The sequence below is a fragment of the Eumetopias jubatus genome, unplaced genomic scaffold (assembly GCF_037043125.1).
Source record: "Eumetopias jubatus isolate StellerSeaLion01/CBP00866 unplaced genomic scaffold, mEumJub1_p1.0 scaffold_4, whole genome shotgun sequence".
NCBI classification, from domain to species: Eukaryota; Metazoa; Chordata; class Mammalia; order Carnivora; family Otariidae; genus Eumetopias; species Eumetopias jubatus.
Genome location: NW_028274810.1, coordinates 48233044 through 48249975, shown reverse-complemented (window position 1 = coordinate 48249975; position 16932 = coordinate 48233044). Strand labels below are relative to the sequence as shown.

The 16932-nt window shown below is 34.8% G+C and overlaps 1 protein-coding gene across 2 annotated transcripts in view; it reads right to left on the bottom strand.

The window, feature by feature from the left end:
- Nucleotides 1–16932, bottom strand: part of NEGR1 (neuronal growth regulator 1) — an 851501-nt gene that overhangs the window by 323503 nt on the left and 511066 nt on the right. The window lies entirely within an intron of this gene.

Genomic DNA, 16932 nt, shown 5'->3' with positions numbered 1-16932 from the left:
AGATATTCAGCCTAGAGCTGCTTCTGTGGCTGTCACTCAATGAAGGCCCACAGACCTCCTGGGCAAATGTGCCAGCTATCAGCTCCTTCTTCCAAGAAAAAAATCCTGCCTCACTCAAAAGTGGCCACATAAATTGGCTCAGAACAGAATTCTTCCTGGAGAGAAGTCTAGAGACACATTTTTTCTGTCAATAGAACAATGCAGACAAGGATATATCCCTTCCAAATTCTGTAATAAAAATTTCTTGGGTTAGATACAAAGGAAATTGTGTAAAAATAACATCTATAACAACATGAGAATGTGAAATTTTAAACTCTGAGAATTTGAGAAAAAATTAGTGGTCATCTGGTTCACTGGTTGACTGAAACTTGGCAGAAAAAAGAAAAAAAAATGAATATACTTGAAGAATTAGTTGAAGAAAAATGTTGAAGTAGTCCTTATTGGAATTATATAATGTCTAAGAGGTACTAACCATGAAATCAAATGTTATTGGCCTTCTAAAGATATAGCAGTATTCCACATACAGTGTAATACTACAAAGGAAATACTTGAGATATGATCTTTTTATCATCTACAGCAAGGGTTAGTAAACTTCGTCCGTAAAGGGCCACATGGTAGATGTTTTCAGATTTGCAGACCAAAGGTTCTCTTTTGCAGCTACTCACTCTGCTGCTGAAACACGAAAGAAGCCATAGACAATTCACAAATAAATGGGAGTGGCTGTGTTCCAATAAAACTTTACTTACAAGAAGAGGCGGCAGAAGGAATCTGTCCCACAGGTTGTCTTTTGTTGACCCCTGATCTACAGGAAATATACAGCTTTGGTTTTACTGACTAGAAAGAGAGACAAACTGATAAAGAGGGGAATCTAATGTAAGATTACCAACTATCCATTTTTACTGAGGACTGCCTTTTATTCTGAATGCATGCTCTTTTTTTTTTTTGGCATTAACACATTTTTTAATGAAATGATAGCAAGACCAAATGGTTAAATTGTGTTTTATGAGGATATATATAAAATAAAATTTTGCCATTTGGCCTCACCATTATTTCATTTAAAATATGTATAGCCAACAGACACATGAGAAGATGTTCATCATCACTGTCATTAGGGAAATGCAATTCAAAACTACAATGAGATATCACCTCCCACCTGTGAGAATGACTAAAATCAGCAACACAAGAAACAAGAGGTGTTGGTGAGGATGTGGCGAAAAAGGAACCCTATGCACTGTTGGTGGAAATGCAAACTGTGCAGCCACTGTGGAAAACAGCATGGATGTTCCTCAAAAAGTTAAAAATAGAATGACCCTACTATGTAGCTATAGCACAGCTATGTATTTACACAAAGAACACGAAGATGCTAATTCAAAGGGATACATGTACCCCAGATGTTTATAGCAGCATTATCTACAATAGCCAAGATACGGAAGCAGCCCAAGTGTCCATGGATTGATGAATGGATAAAGAAGAGGTGGTATGTATGTGTATATATATATATATATATGTATATATATATACATATATATATATATACTCACACACACACACACACACACACTGGAACATTATTCAGCCATAAAAAAAAATGAAATCTTGCCATTTGCAACAACATGGATGGAGCTAGAGACTTCTATGCTAAGCTCAATAAGTCAGTCAGAGAAAGATAAATAACATAAGATTTTATTCATATGTGGAATTTAAGAAACAAAACAAATGAGCAAAGGAGAAAAGAGAGAGAGAGAGAGAAATCAAGAAACAGAGAGAACAAACTGGTAGTTATCAGAGAGGAGGAGGGTGAGGGAACAGGTGATGGGAACTAAGGAGTGCACTTGTCATGACGAGCCCTGGGTGTTGTAGGGAATTGTTGAATCACTACATTGTACACCTGAAACTAAGAGAACACCATATGTTAACTAACTAAAATTGAAATAAAAACTTAAATAAATAAAAAATAAAATGTATATATACACACATATTAAACAAATTTTTATAATTTTAATGAACATATGATATATAATATATTTTTTATATATACATTAAACAAAATCTTGCCATTTGGTCTCACTTTGTTTTATAAAAATATGTTAATGCAAAATAAGAAAACAACATACATTTAGAATCAAACACAGTGCTATATAAAAGTAGATAGTTGATTATATATCTCTCACTATTGATTCTGTTTCTCTGGAGAACCTTAATACACTGGTCAATAATAAAATACAATGGTATTAACCATCAGTGCACCCTTTCTTTCACTGTCATAAGTGCTGGAGTTCATTTAGGCAGCATTCCTGATTATAAATTATGTTGTCTTTATTATTATCTCAGTAATAGGTAGTTTATTACCTAATAAATTGAGTATCAATTCTATTTTATGATACCTTTCTTTGCTGGATTGTTCCAGAAAACCTTGGCCATTTTGAGATGAACATCATTCTATAGTAGTAAACACCAGAAATTCTAATTCTACTATGGGCATCTGTACATAGCCCTAGATCCTACTTTTAGTGATGGTTAATAGCTTGGCCTTTGGGGTCAATCAAAATTGAGTATAAACTCTGACCCTAAAACTTACTAGCTAGAGTCCTTGGTAAAATTACTAAATGCTGAGTTCCAGTTTCTTTAGCTCAAATATGCAAATAACAAACACCACCTACAGTATAGGGACTTTTCTGAAGTTTAAGAAAGTAAATATAAACTGCCTGGCAAATAATAAGTGCTCACAAAAGGTACTGTTGACATCATTAGCATCTCCAGTGTTAATAGAAGAAGAGATCAGATCATTTCCCAAAGTCACCAAAAATATATTTTAGGTTTTACTGTCCATTCAAAAATATTTTTAGGCACCTATCATATTGCAAACACAAAGAGCAGGATAGAGAGTGGATTTGACTCTTGTGGATCTTATTCCCTAGCAGAGATAAAAGATGGTATTGTCTGTACCCACATGAATCCTCAAAAGTGGGTCGTGGTCAGTGGATTTGCTAAATCTCAGGAGTCTTATGCCCATGTCTGAATACTTCCAGAATGAAGTATACATATCTCTATTAGCAATCACAGAATGTGCACTGTTAACAAGATTCCTCCTCTGATTTTCTAGTCATTATATACACACCCTTCTTTGTATTCTGAGGATGGACTCCTACTATATATTTAGTAGGTCCATATCCCCTTTCATGGGTAGATTTCAGATTTGTAAATGTTTTGGAAATATAAATGAAAGAATAATTTCAAAATAATGAAATTGGAAGGTGGTGTATAAGAAAACTGATGCTGAACAACAATCTAAATTGCATATCTTAATCTAGACATGTTAGATGTTTAGTCTAGACATCATGATTAAAGATGATTATGTCAAGGCCTTAACAAGCTCAACATGTGTCCTTCATTGCTTTAGTGGGGTTTGGAGAAATCATATTCTATTCAACCCCCTTACATCTGATTACCCCACCATCTGTAGGAAGAAATCCTAGGGAGGATAAATTTGCATACTGAAGCCAAGGAAAGGTTGAGTTCCAATTCCATTACCAAACTACCTAAATCAGAATTTTAATTCCACTTTGACCCTTTTAGATTACAGTCTTAGACGACACGAACTCAACGTATCAGAGAAGCAACATTTGAGAGACCCAACACAAATTTCAGAGTCTAACAAACTTATGGAACATATCATATAAAAGTTTCCTTTTTGGCTCATAGGCTCAAATTACATTTACCGAGTGTTTTTCTTAATCAGAGTGAGTTAGTACACCTATTAACGTACAAATCAGATTCAACAGGTGTGTAGATAGCTTTTTTTTCTAACTATCTAGAAACTACACCAATTCGCTCTCTTCCTTCTTCCTGATTTAACTCTGTGGATCCAACATATGCTCTGTAACATTTTAGAATGGTGATAGGAACAGTTGGCAATATGTGATGGCTGCAGAGCAAGAGAACACCTGGGAAGAGAAAGGCTGACTTTTTCGAAGACTGCACCTCCTGTTACAGACCACAAGGAAAGGGAAAGGATTGTGATTCCTTTGAGCAATAAACTGCCAGGTGACATTTCCAGGCTGGTGCCAGGCAGGGCAGCAGAAACCTGGGGTGATGAATTGGGCATAAAGCACACACAATTTCAGGGCAAAGCAACGGAACAGAACTAAGAGACAGAGCATATTATCAAAAAAGAGGAGAATAGCAGCTTTTCTGAAAGAAGCTGGAACTGAGAAATTTTGTGTCCCTCTAAGTGACAGGTAGGTGACGACAGAGCTGAGGACGGGGAGCTTGTGAGCAGTGCACAATACACTCTTGAGAGTTTTTTCAGCTCCTTGTGTTCTCTCTATTGGTCAAACAGAATAAATCATGGGTTTAAGAATAAAACGTAAAAGAGAAGGGGATATTATTTTTACAATTGCTACTACTTCTGTTTTGTTTTATGATCCATTGGGGTTTAAATGTTCTGCAATTACTATTGTATGGTACTACTATGGTCTCTTAACATGAACATTTTTGTTAAATTAAAAAAAAGAAAAAAATCCTCCTTTAAGTTGGGAAAGGCAGCATGGATGAACAAAATTCTCCATGTATTGATCATTGTCGAAGCCAGATGACAGGTATATTGGATTTGTTATATTAATTCTTTCTCTTAAAAAAAGCATTCCTCTCTTGAACCTTACACACAGTCCAAATATCCCAGATCTCTTCTCCCTATCACCATAAAATTTCTTTAAAGAGATGAATGTTCTCCACTTGATCACCACCCCCACCCGCATTCCCTACTTAACGTATCCAGTCTGGTTCCACCTTCCAGTCTGGTCGGAAAACGGCTTTTATCAAGGTCAAAATTGATCTCTTTTTGCCAAACACAATGGACACTTTTCTGTATGTAACTTATTCTACCTCTTACTACATTTCAGCTCATTAAGCTTTTTTTCTAATTATTAAAACAATCTCCTCTCTGTGCTATGAATTTACTTTTAATTTAAATTATTTTAAAATTTACAATTTATTCTCCTCAAGTCTTCACCTGTCATACTAGCAACTCCTGCTTTTTCTTTTGCTCTCTCGTCTCCCAAATCCCCAGACATCGGTTGTGGACCTTCTCTGTCTGTCTACTTTGTCTCCTGAGGAAAGACTCACATTCGTGACCCCAGGTCTCACTTCTTGTCCTGGCCTCTTCCATGACAGCACACCTCATGTAGCCAATTATTCACTGACATTCCCATTTGGATGTCTACTATGCTTTGTAACTTAGCATGGCCAAAAGAAAAATCTTGATCTTTCTCTGTTTCTTGCCTGGTTTGCCTCATTTCAGTTAAAACCATGCCTATTCTCCACGTTGATGAAGCCCGAAAACTAAAAGGCACTCCCCATCTCCCATCTCCTATCTGAGTCTTTTGGTTTTACCGGCATAACCTGGGATTCAGCCATGTCTCTTCATCCACCGCCAGCACTCTTGTTAGAGTCAGCGTCATCCCTCACTGCAACTACTACAGTGGTCTCCCGAAAGGTCTCTCCGCTTCTGCTTCAGGTTCCCTGCAGCTCATACTCTACTCAGGACCAAAAACATCTTTTGCACATTGAAATACAATCATGTCACTCCCATGCTCTCATGGTTTCCCTTTGCATTTAGAAAACAAACAAACAAACAATAACAACGAAAACCTATTTTCCTCACATGGCCCACAATCCTGGGTTGATCTGGCCACCCCGGCTAATCTGCGGCACCCTCACCCTACTCTCTTCCCCTGTTCCCTGCTTGTTCCAGGCCCGCCACCTCCAGCTGTGAACATACCAACTTCTCTCCGGCCTCCAGTGATTCGCAAATGCGACTCTCTCTACCCAGAATGCACAGCACTGCCTCACACAGCAGTCTCCTTTTCTTCAACTTTAAGGCTTAGTTTAAAAGATAACTTCTCAAAGATACCTTCATGTGGTATTCATAGTTGTTAGGACCCTATACATGGTCTTTAGTTAATATGTAATTATTTCCCTCAACACCTGTGTCTTCATCAAGAGTGTAAACTCTTTGAAGGTAGTAGCTGTATTTTTCCCTCTTATATCTGTGTACTCAATGTTTAGCCAATTGTCTGACATGTAAGTATTCAACAGATGACTTTTTTTACAAAAATAAATGTAAAATAAATATTGATAATATGACCATTATATAATGAGCTAAGGATTTTTTACTGAGCAATTTGTTTTTGCAAAACACGTAAGCCAGACTGAACACTTTGAACACTGAATGTATTAGTACTACGACAAAATTAAGAATCTCTCTGCTTTTTAACATATGAGAGCTATCCAAGAAAAATTTAACCTAGCAGTAAGATTTATTGATCACTCCGAACGGCCCAACCTCGTGGGAGTAGTCAAGAGCTGGCTAAGATGTCGTGGGTTTTCTCATTTCTTGCCTGTTGATCACTTTTCAGTCAGCTGCTGTCTCTCTTATGTCTGAACATTTAAAAAGTGCCAACTAAGACTTTATTTGAAAGGCAAACATTCCATTATACTTATTGCATTTTAATAAACCAATCTGTAAGTTGATTGTATACTTTAGGTTTATATATTAAATGAATGCAAATGCTTATACAACTTTCTCAAAAATCAATTAAATGCCCCACAAAAAGCCATCGGGCTTCTACTGAGTCAAACACAGAGTTGAGAAGCCATTTTATCTTTACAGATGTGTGTTCAAAATCCATAATTATTCCTTGTCATGTCACAAAAGGAAAAATGGAATATACTTCCATGAAATACCAGGTTGTAATCAACTCCACTGAGAATCTTGCTTTGAGAGTTCTCTCCTTCTCTTCAGCTGGTTCTTTTGTCCTGTAATTGAATTGAATTTGCTCCTCGCTCCATTCCTTCTAGACAGCTTCTCATTTGAGGGCTCTGAAGATGTATTACACTAATATATCCTCAGAATGACAATGCTATGATGATGCATGGGTATAATACATCTTCAGAGCTTCAGCACTGTCCAGAAACAATACAGCTGGTACTGGATTAAATTCAAACCTAATGCAAAAGGAAACATTTTTAAAAATTAGCTAACAACGAAGGTGAAAAAAAAACTAAATAAGTCATTTTAATGAATTCCATAATCCTGTATATTTTATTATTTTTTATTTTTTTAAAATCCTGTTTATTTTAAAGATAAGTTTTTGAGACTTTTGTATGATTTATTATTAATTTGTAAATTTATTCAAGAATATATTTTGTAAATTTCTGAAGCTTACAATGAAACAGCCTTAGTTCAACCAAAATACATAATAATTCTAAGTCTCTCAGGCAAAGTTTACACACAAAGTTTATATGCAGTAAACACTGCCTCTTTTGTCAGTCAGGCAAAATTAGTCTCTCAACATTTCATAAGACATTTTCTTTTTTTTTAAAAGATTTTATTTATTTATTTGAGAGAGAGAGAATGAGAGACAGCACGAGAGGGAAGAGGGTCAGAGGGAGAAGCAGACTCCCCGCTGAGCAGGGAGCCCGATGCGGGACTCGATCCCGGGACTCCAGGACCGTGACCTGAGCCGAAGGCAGTCGCTTAACCAACTGCGCCACCCGGGCGCCCAAGACATATTCATTATGTATTATACTAGGAGACATTTCATGAATGCTGAACCTCTTCCCTTAGGACAAAATTACTTTTGTAACATTTTCATAGAGAGTGAAAGTACTGTCTTTTGATAGAAAATATTCCATAAAATTTTTGGAAATTTTAAGTCTGAAATTGGGTTGCACAGTAAACTAGAGTTAGGGAATTTATAAATAATAATAATAACAAACAGAAAAATAGGGCACCGTTAGTCCTGGTCTCCTGGTCACAGTATTCTTTATATCCTTTACCTTGGCTTTGTTTAGGTTAGTAATTGTGCAGAAGTCTCAGAGAGACTAGCTCTTTTATTGTGAGGGCATCTTCTTAGGAATCTATAATGTCTGAAAGACTTTTCTTTTGTTCATTATTTTTATAGATTTTTTTTCCCCACAGCAAAGAATAAAACTAAAGAAAACAAGTGTATTTCTCCTCCAATACGTAGTGTTCCTGTCCTCTCTTCTCATGGCCCACCCATACTTATCAAAATCTGAATAAGTAATTCAAACTTTTGTTTCTAGAAGTCATTGTGGTAGTTGCTCAGTAAAGCAATCCCTCTTCAGTCTTCCACACAGAAACAACTAAATACAAAATAACATCTCACAAGTTTAGAAATGCAATCATTACATTGCATTTATCTGATTTTTATCACATAAGAACACCATATTTACTGGTATTTATCATCACCATCTTTTATTATCTGTCCTCAAGCAACTTTTATCTGCAGATGAGCTGTAAAAGAAATTTTAGTAATAGTAGCTAAGAATTGGGAGCTCTTAATTTTGCCTGAATATTCTTTTAAACTCTTTATCTGTAACATCTCCTTCAGATCACAGCCCTGTGATATTCTTCTTATTATTACTACTATTATCTCCATTTTGCAGAGAAGAAAATGAGGCACAGAGAGCTTAAGAAATTTGCCCAGTTTAACACATGCAGTGAGTGGCAGAATAGGGATTTGAAATCAAGTACTAACCAGACTCTTTTTTAGCACTATGCTATAGTGCCTTGTTTAATAGGAGTTTGATAATTATAAAAATATTATTAGCTTTTTCTATAACTTCTTTGGGGAATGATCTATGCACAAAGATTATAAGGAAAATAATTATTAGTCATATTAATTTTAAGACATTAATCAGCAAATATAAATTTATTAATCACAAAGAATTTATAGTATGCTAAAATATTATATCCTTTAACATATTTATTGAGTGCCTACTATATAGACATATTTGCCTGTATCATGGATCATAAAGACACAGATCACAAAAAGTGAGAACAAAAAGTGTTTATCATAGTTTTACTGATCTATAATCCAAGATTACTAAAATCATTTTAATTTTCCACTAGTGGTGATTATTCTTAATTATGGTTAAGTTAATCAAGAAAAATATAATTTTAGAACAAGGTGGGGTATAATTAAATTTCAATAGCAATATATTAATTTTGAGTGAAGAAAAATGGATATAGTGTTCTTTTACACTGGAAATCATAACTCCTTTAATAATTTATTTCAAGCCAACCATATGCTCATGTCTAAAACTGTCAGGGATCTTGGGGAGTTGATTTAAAAAAAAAATCATTATTAACATATTTTCTTTTTCTTACATATATTTTAGTAATACATCAGAAATGGCACTTAAGTTCCAGTAGGGCTTGTATGTGTACAAATATAGTCTTGATGGACATGATTGTATATTTATGGGAAATAAAAACAAGTTGTATCTTCACTGACTGCTGGGTTCAAATGATTAGTACAACCTGGGTTCAAATGAACATCATGATCTTCTTCTCATGAATATGGTACATATAAACTAGTTAGCACATGTTAATCTAACATATATTAGAACATTGCCTAGGCATACCAAGTGCTCAATAAATAATTCTTAAGTGTTAGCTGGGCTCATTTTATACATTCACATGACCTACTGGTGACCTTTCTGGATCCTTATAGGATCCATTTCAATATTATGAATGAAATTTTTAACCATGGAGTCTCACCTCAGCATGAATTAGCATGAAATTTACAACCAAAATAAAAGCTGCATTTTCTAAAATTATAAACAAGATATAAACAACCCCCTAACTTGTTTAAATATAAACATTTATGTAATGCCTTTTCCTAATACATGTAACGTGACATTGAAATCACTCTGAAAAATACTCTAGAAAAATCTAATTCCTAAAATATAAACAGTCTCACAGAATGCAATCTTGCCATTTGCAACAACATGGATGGATGTAGAGGGCAAAATGCTAAGTGAAATAAGTCAGAGAAAGACAAATACTATATCATTTCATTCCTATGTGGAATTTAAGAAACAAACAAAGAAAAATAAAGAGATAAACCAAAAGACTACCTCTTAACTACAGAGAACATACTGATGGTTATCAGAGGGGAAGTGGGTAGGGTAGGGGGATGGGTGAAAGAGGTGAAGGGGATTAAGAGCATACTTATCATGATGAGCACTGAGTCATGTATACAATTGTTGAATCACTATATTGTACATCTGAAACTAATATAACACTGTGTTAATTATACTTAAATTATACTTAAATTTCAAAAAATAAATTTAAATTTATATATATATATATATATATGTATATATATATATATATATATATACACATACCATCATTCCCAAATTCAGTCCACCAATGGAGATATAATCTAGAGAGTGTGTGTATATATATATATATTTTTTTTTCCTAATGTCCATCTCCTTCAGAAAATGAAGTTTCATAAGAAAAAAAAGATCTTTTATAAAATGCTTTGAAATGCTTGATGGCTTCCTGTTTTCTGTTTTATAGGGGTAAGCACTTTACTCCGAGAATAGTGGATTATTTTTTATATTAATTCATCATATCATCAGACTCATTGTTTATATATATCTTAAAATAATGAAAATTTTCTTGCTTTCTAAATTCAAACAGCAGGCATTAGCAGTTCTGAATACAGACAATTCCTCATAGCCCACCACTAACTAAATAGAAGTAGAGAGGACTCTGGAAACAGACAAACGAAAGTTAAAATTATAAAGAAAACTCTCAGAACAAAGAGGCAGTTTTAACTGCATATATAAATTATTGGTGTGCAATCTTATGGTAAAAGTTTAACTTGCCATCATTATGTAGATTCATTCATTATATAATTATCCATTATGTAAAGCTATTATGGAAATTCACAAAAGCTCCACATAGAGTGCGACTCTATAATGGAACTAGAACCATAGCTTGTAATCTGAAGATCGGGTATTGTTGAAATGTCATCAGCATAAATTGCCGGTTTTACTGAATTTTTCTTCCTAACATTAAAGAGTAAAGTGCAGTGTCAGGATTGCAAACCTGAAAAAAGACTCCTAAAGAACTACAATGTTTGGGCGACAGGCTGCCAGCTTGCAAGGATCACACACACAGCCTCTTCATCATATCACCCTTGGTGTAGGCCCAGCACTCAAGTGCTTCAAAGAAGGGTTACTTTCACAAAAGGGAAATGGCAACAGAATTAAGAACACTAATAGAAAGTAATACTTTTTAGTTTGTACCTGTATTGACTCAAATTATTTTCAGAATTATTTTAAACAATAGGTAGAATGGTATACATGGGTTTTAGTTAAAAATTTCCATTTTTTACAGTTTTCTGTTTTTTTCTGATAATTAGTAATTAACATTTCTGTCTTAAGATGGTATTCAGTTCTCTTTAAAGGTTATAAAAGTTTTAATGTGTGAAGCCTGTATGTCTTACAACTAGGAAATAAAATTTAAAACCTAAATCTCTTTTAAAATATCTAAGGAAGGACGTCTGGGTGGCTCAGTCATTAAGGGTCTGCCTTTGGCTCAGGTCATGATCCCAGGGTCCTGGGATCAAGCCCTGCATCAGGCTCCCTGCTCCACGGGAAGCCTGCTTCTCCCTCTCCCACTCCCTCTGCTTGTGTTCCCTCTCTCACTGTGTCTCTCTCTGTCAAATAAATAAATAAAATCTTAAAAAAAAAAATATCTAAGGCAGGGGTCAGCAAACTTTTTCTTAAAGGAACAGACAGTAAATAGTTTAGGCTTTGTGGGTCATATGGTTTCTACTACAAATACTCAACTATATATTATAGTATGAGAAAGCAGTCATAGGCTATATGTTAAGTTGTGAGCACAGCTATGTTCCAACAACAACAATTAAAACTTCATTTACAGAAATAAACAGTAAGCCAGTTGGCCCACAGGCCTTAGGCTGCTAACCCATGACCTAATGAATACTGACTTTGTTGATCCTGAAATGGCTCTCATTTGACAATCTCAAGATCCTTAAAATCTCTTAATTTGGCAATATCTATTATATTCTTAATGGACAGTTTATGCTATTTATTTTATAGCTGGGCTATATCTATAGCAATACTTATGGGAAGCATGGAAAACACTGTTTTTTAGTTTTCAAAAGGTCTATACTTTAATCCATAAGATTTCCAAATATTGCCTTAAGGCCATTTTAAGGCTACTTGAATGTTAAATAAATGCATGTTTTGTTAAACTCAGTATTCCAACCCAGGCAGAAGTATCCTCAAGAAAAAAAGGTAAAATCAAGACATTCTCAGATGAAGAGTCCTCTAAAAGATTTTGTCTTCAGTGGGCCTACCATAAAAAATGGCTAAACAAAGTTTTCTAAATAGACAAGAATAAGAGTAAAAGAATACATAAATAAAAAATACTTCCCTTCTTGAGTTTTCTAATACATGTTTGACAGTTGAAACAGAAAGTATACTACTATCTGAGGTAGTTCTCATGTATGTAGAAAAAAACTTAAGATTATTATGTTAAAAAAATCAGGGGAATAAATGGAGGTAGGGTTTCTATAGTTCACTGGAACTAGTAAAATGTGGATACCCATAGAATATGATAAATTATGATGTAATACTATTAAATCTATGTAAAGAAACACACTCAACACTATAGATAAAACAAAGCAGAATTCAAAAAAATACTCAAGTAACCCACAGAAAGGCAGGAAAAAGAAAACAGAGAGACAAAATCTAGAAGGAACAAACAGAAAACAACAACGAAAATAAGATGCCAGTCGTAAGCCCTAACAAATCAATAATTAAATTAAATTAAATGTAAATGGTCTAAATATACCAAGTAAAATACAGAGATTGTCAGAGTAGATTTTTTTTAAAGTGTCTTATCTATAAGCTGTCTACAAATGGCTCACTTAAAATATAATACAATGTGTAGATTGAAAGTAAAAGGGTAGAAAGAAAAAAGAAACAGGACTGTTCATAGTAGCTTTATTTGTTATAGCCAAAAATTAGAAACAATGAGAATATGCTATAATATGTTTATGATTGAACAAATTATGGTGCATTCATATCACTAGGTATTCCTCAGCAATAGAAAGGAACAAAGTATTGATATATGCTAAAACTTGAATAAATCTCACAAGCATTATGTTGAGTAAAAAGGCCAATTTCAAAAGCTCACTCACTGGATAATTCCATTTACATGTATTCTTTTAATGACAAAACTATAGAGAAGAGGAAGAGGTCAGAAACAGATTGTCAGGGTTTAGGGATGGTGAATGGAGAAGGAGTGAGTGTGAGTTCAAAGGGGCAGCATAATATAAATCTTTGTGCTGAGGGAACAGTTCTGTACCTTGATAGTGATGGTGGCTCCATGAATCAACTCATATGATAAAATGATATAGAACCGGATGCCTGGGTGGCTTAGTCGGTTAAGTGTCTGCCTTCAGCTCACGTTATGATCCCAGGGTCCTCGAATTGGGTAACGTATCAGGCTCCCTGCTCAGTGGGTAGTCTGCTTCTTTCTCTTCCCCTCCCCCTGCTCATTCTCTCTCTCTCTCTCACAAAAGTAAATAAATAAAATCTTTAAAAAATGATATAGAACCATATGCATGTATTGCACTAATGTTCATTTGTTCTGGTGTCAGACTATAGTTACATATCATGTAACCAATTAGAGAAATTGGGTGAAGGATACATGGAAACTCTCTCTACTAACTTTGTAACTTTCTACGAGCTTATAACATTTTCAAAGTTAAAACTAAAAAAAAAAATCATATTTGTTTGGGGTAATTTATGTAAATACTCTGAGTGCCATGTTAATTTATACAATGAGGATAACAATATCCACTTCACAGTTTAGTTTTGAGGCTTAAATGGGACATGTATGTGCAAGTACCTTCTACTTTGTGAATAGACAGTAATGGATAAATATTAGTGGAACCATGTTAGCTAAAGTTACTTTGGTGCAAGCTGCTCTTTATATGTTAATGTGGTTAAGGTTCAGAACCCTGTTCTAATGTGGTAGGGGAGTTTCCCATATCAATAAGCAATTATCCAGCACCAGCTGGGTGTCCTACAATTCAACTCAGTTCTGACACTACATAGAGATAGCATCAGATTGCACAGGTTAAAAGCTCAGTCCCACAAGACTGCCTTCCTCCCCTATTTCAGATGCCAGTAGCAAGTCTAGGTTGTCACCTATGCTTGTGAACAACTAGCTATAGATTAGAGGCTCCAAGAATCCCCTCCTTGGGTTCAATTAATTTGCTAGAACAGCTCAGAGAACTCAGAGAAATATTTTACTTACTAGATCACCGATTTATTTTAAAAGGCTATAACTCAGGAACAGCCAGATGGAGGAGATGGATAGGGCAAAGTATGAGGAAAGGGTGAGGAGCTTCCTTGCCCTTTCGGAGGGCGCCCCTCTCCCTGAATCTCTACTAGTTTGCCAACACAGAAGTTCTCTGAACTCTATCCTTTTGGGTCTTTATGGAGGCTTAATTACATACACACAATTGATTGAATCACTGGCCATTGGTGGATGATTCAACCTCCAGCTCCTCTCCCTTCCCTGGAAGTCTAGGTGGGTGTGATTGAAAATTCCAACTCTATTCTCATGGTTGGTTCTCTTGGTAACCCTAGTCCCATCCTTTGATGTGTTTCCAAAGTCACCTCATTAACATTACAAAAGATACCTTTACTGGTTTCATCACAGGAAATTCTAAAGGTTTTAGGAGCGCTGTGCAAGAAGTGGGACAAAGACCAAACATATTTCTTATGGTAAATCATAATATCACAAAGGTGCAGCTATATTGAAACCATAAGGAAAATAAAGGGCTGATTTATATTTAGGGGTATGTGTACCATTATATTAGGAGGTAGAGGTTGGGGGCATACAAGAAAGGAAATATTTCTCTGTGTCATTACCCTGTTATCAGTTTAAATTTTAATTTCTAGTTCTAAGAGGCTATGTGGGAAGCAAAGACGGAGGCAGCATCCATTAACTCTGCAGTATTTATGGAGTCCCTACTTTGTATCAAGCCCTGTGCTAAGTCAAGGGTTACAAAGATGAACAGTTTCTGGGCAGAGGGAATTCCCTGTTCCCTGAGGCCATAGACAAATAAGCCCAAGGACTACAATTTAGAGAATTAGTTCCACACAAGTGGTGGCACAAGGTACTAGGCAACTATGGAAGGAAAAGCACCCAATTTTTCCTGGGTTGCTCAGGAACAATTTTGTAAAAAGTTGGAAGGATGAGTAGGAGTTTGTCACTTGTATCAAGGGAGAAAAAATATTCCTAACAGAAGAAATAACATGTGTAAAAGTAGAGAAACTAAATTTCCACTTTGACTAACTGGATGCATGGTTTTGTCTCCCTGTCAAAATTCTTCACTTCTTATTTGCTCTTTAATTCTCCACAACTGGGTTTTTGATCCATTATGTCACTGAACTGCCACAATGATCCCCAAACTACCTGACCTAAAAGTAACTGCTTGGGTCTTATCTTATGTGATCGGATTGACATTGTTTACCACTCACTGTTCCAGAAAAACTTTTCTTCTTTTTGGTCTCTTTGAAATCATGTTTTTTGGTTTTATTCCTGTATCTCTGACCACTTGTTTGTGGTCTCCTTTAAAAGGGCTCAATAATTGTTGATATAAACAAAAGTGTCAAGGGATTGATGCCAGAAAAGAATAACTTGAGTTTGTGGACAGGATGGAGTCAATAGAGGGGAACAGGTTAAAGATGCAGGGAAAGAGGAGATACTTAATGGGATAAGGAACTGACAAACGGGAAGGGATGAATGGAATCCAGAACATAACAGGACAAAGGGACATAACTGAACAGTCTTTATTTTGAGTTAGGCAAGAGCCTTAACTCCTACGGATAATTAGGGTGATATATTCCATCAAACAGAACTAAGCATATGGAAATTAGACAAAAAAAATAGTTTAAGACATACAACTCAGGGTTTATGATCATATTTTAGCTCCAGATCCAAAAGAATATCTTTGTCAGCTAATAAACACCAGCAGGGTAGAATGAGAACATATCTGGAGATTCCAGATATCAAGGTATAAAAATGAACTAGGAAGCAAAGATTAAGATGAGCAACAATGAATAATAAGTGGAAATTTGATAGAGACTTTCAAAATGCCTCCATATTTGTTATCTGCCTGTAATCTATTATTTTTTGTGTTTTTTAAAATTTTTTTTGGTAATCTATTATTTTAAAATTTATCTTTTAACTTTTCTTATTTTTTTTTTCTGACTGGTCTAGATTTATTAATGCAGTGATTTATGATTAAGAACTTTATTTTGAATATAAAGAGATTCAAAATCAGATGCCTTGTATAAATTTGTCAATGTTCTCTAAAAGTTTTAAGTGCGTTTTAGCATTATGATACCCTCAACTGGATATGTGAATTGCATTCAAGAGTTATAAGTAGGCCCTTCAATTTTAGAAAGAGGATTGGAGATTCCATTTGATCAAAATTTTAAATAGATTTCAGTAGTAAATTAATAGCTACTATTACAGGATATTTACTGTAAGTCATGGACTCTGTTCAAAGCTCTATACTATTCCATTTAATACTCATAACAATTCTATAAAATGGGGACAGTTAGTATCACTATTTTATATTTAAAATATTTAAAGAAGTTAACAGTTTTGTCGAAGATCTTACAGTTTGTAAGATGAAGATCTGGGTCTCACATCCAATTCTGACTGATGTAAATTTCATGATCTTAATCACTGAACTACAGTGGAACCACCTAATGCCTAAGAAATTACTGGTAGGAATAAAGGGAATCATACACCTTATAGTATGAATTTTGAGAAAACCTTGAAAATTTTCTAAGTATATAAGAAATTAGTCATAGTTTAGGTAAAACAGTAGTATCTCTTGTAAATAAAGATGTATGAAACTATCTAAATCTGTCATGATAGAACAATTGCCTCCTTATATTTTGCATGATATAAATATTTTTTACTACTAATTCTATAATCACCCTCTGTATGCACAACAGGGCCCAGGCCCTATTCCAGGATTGCTGTAG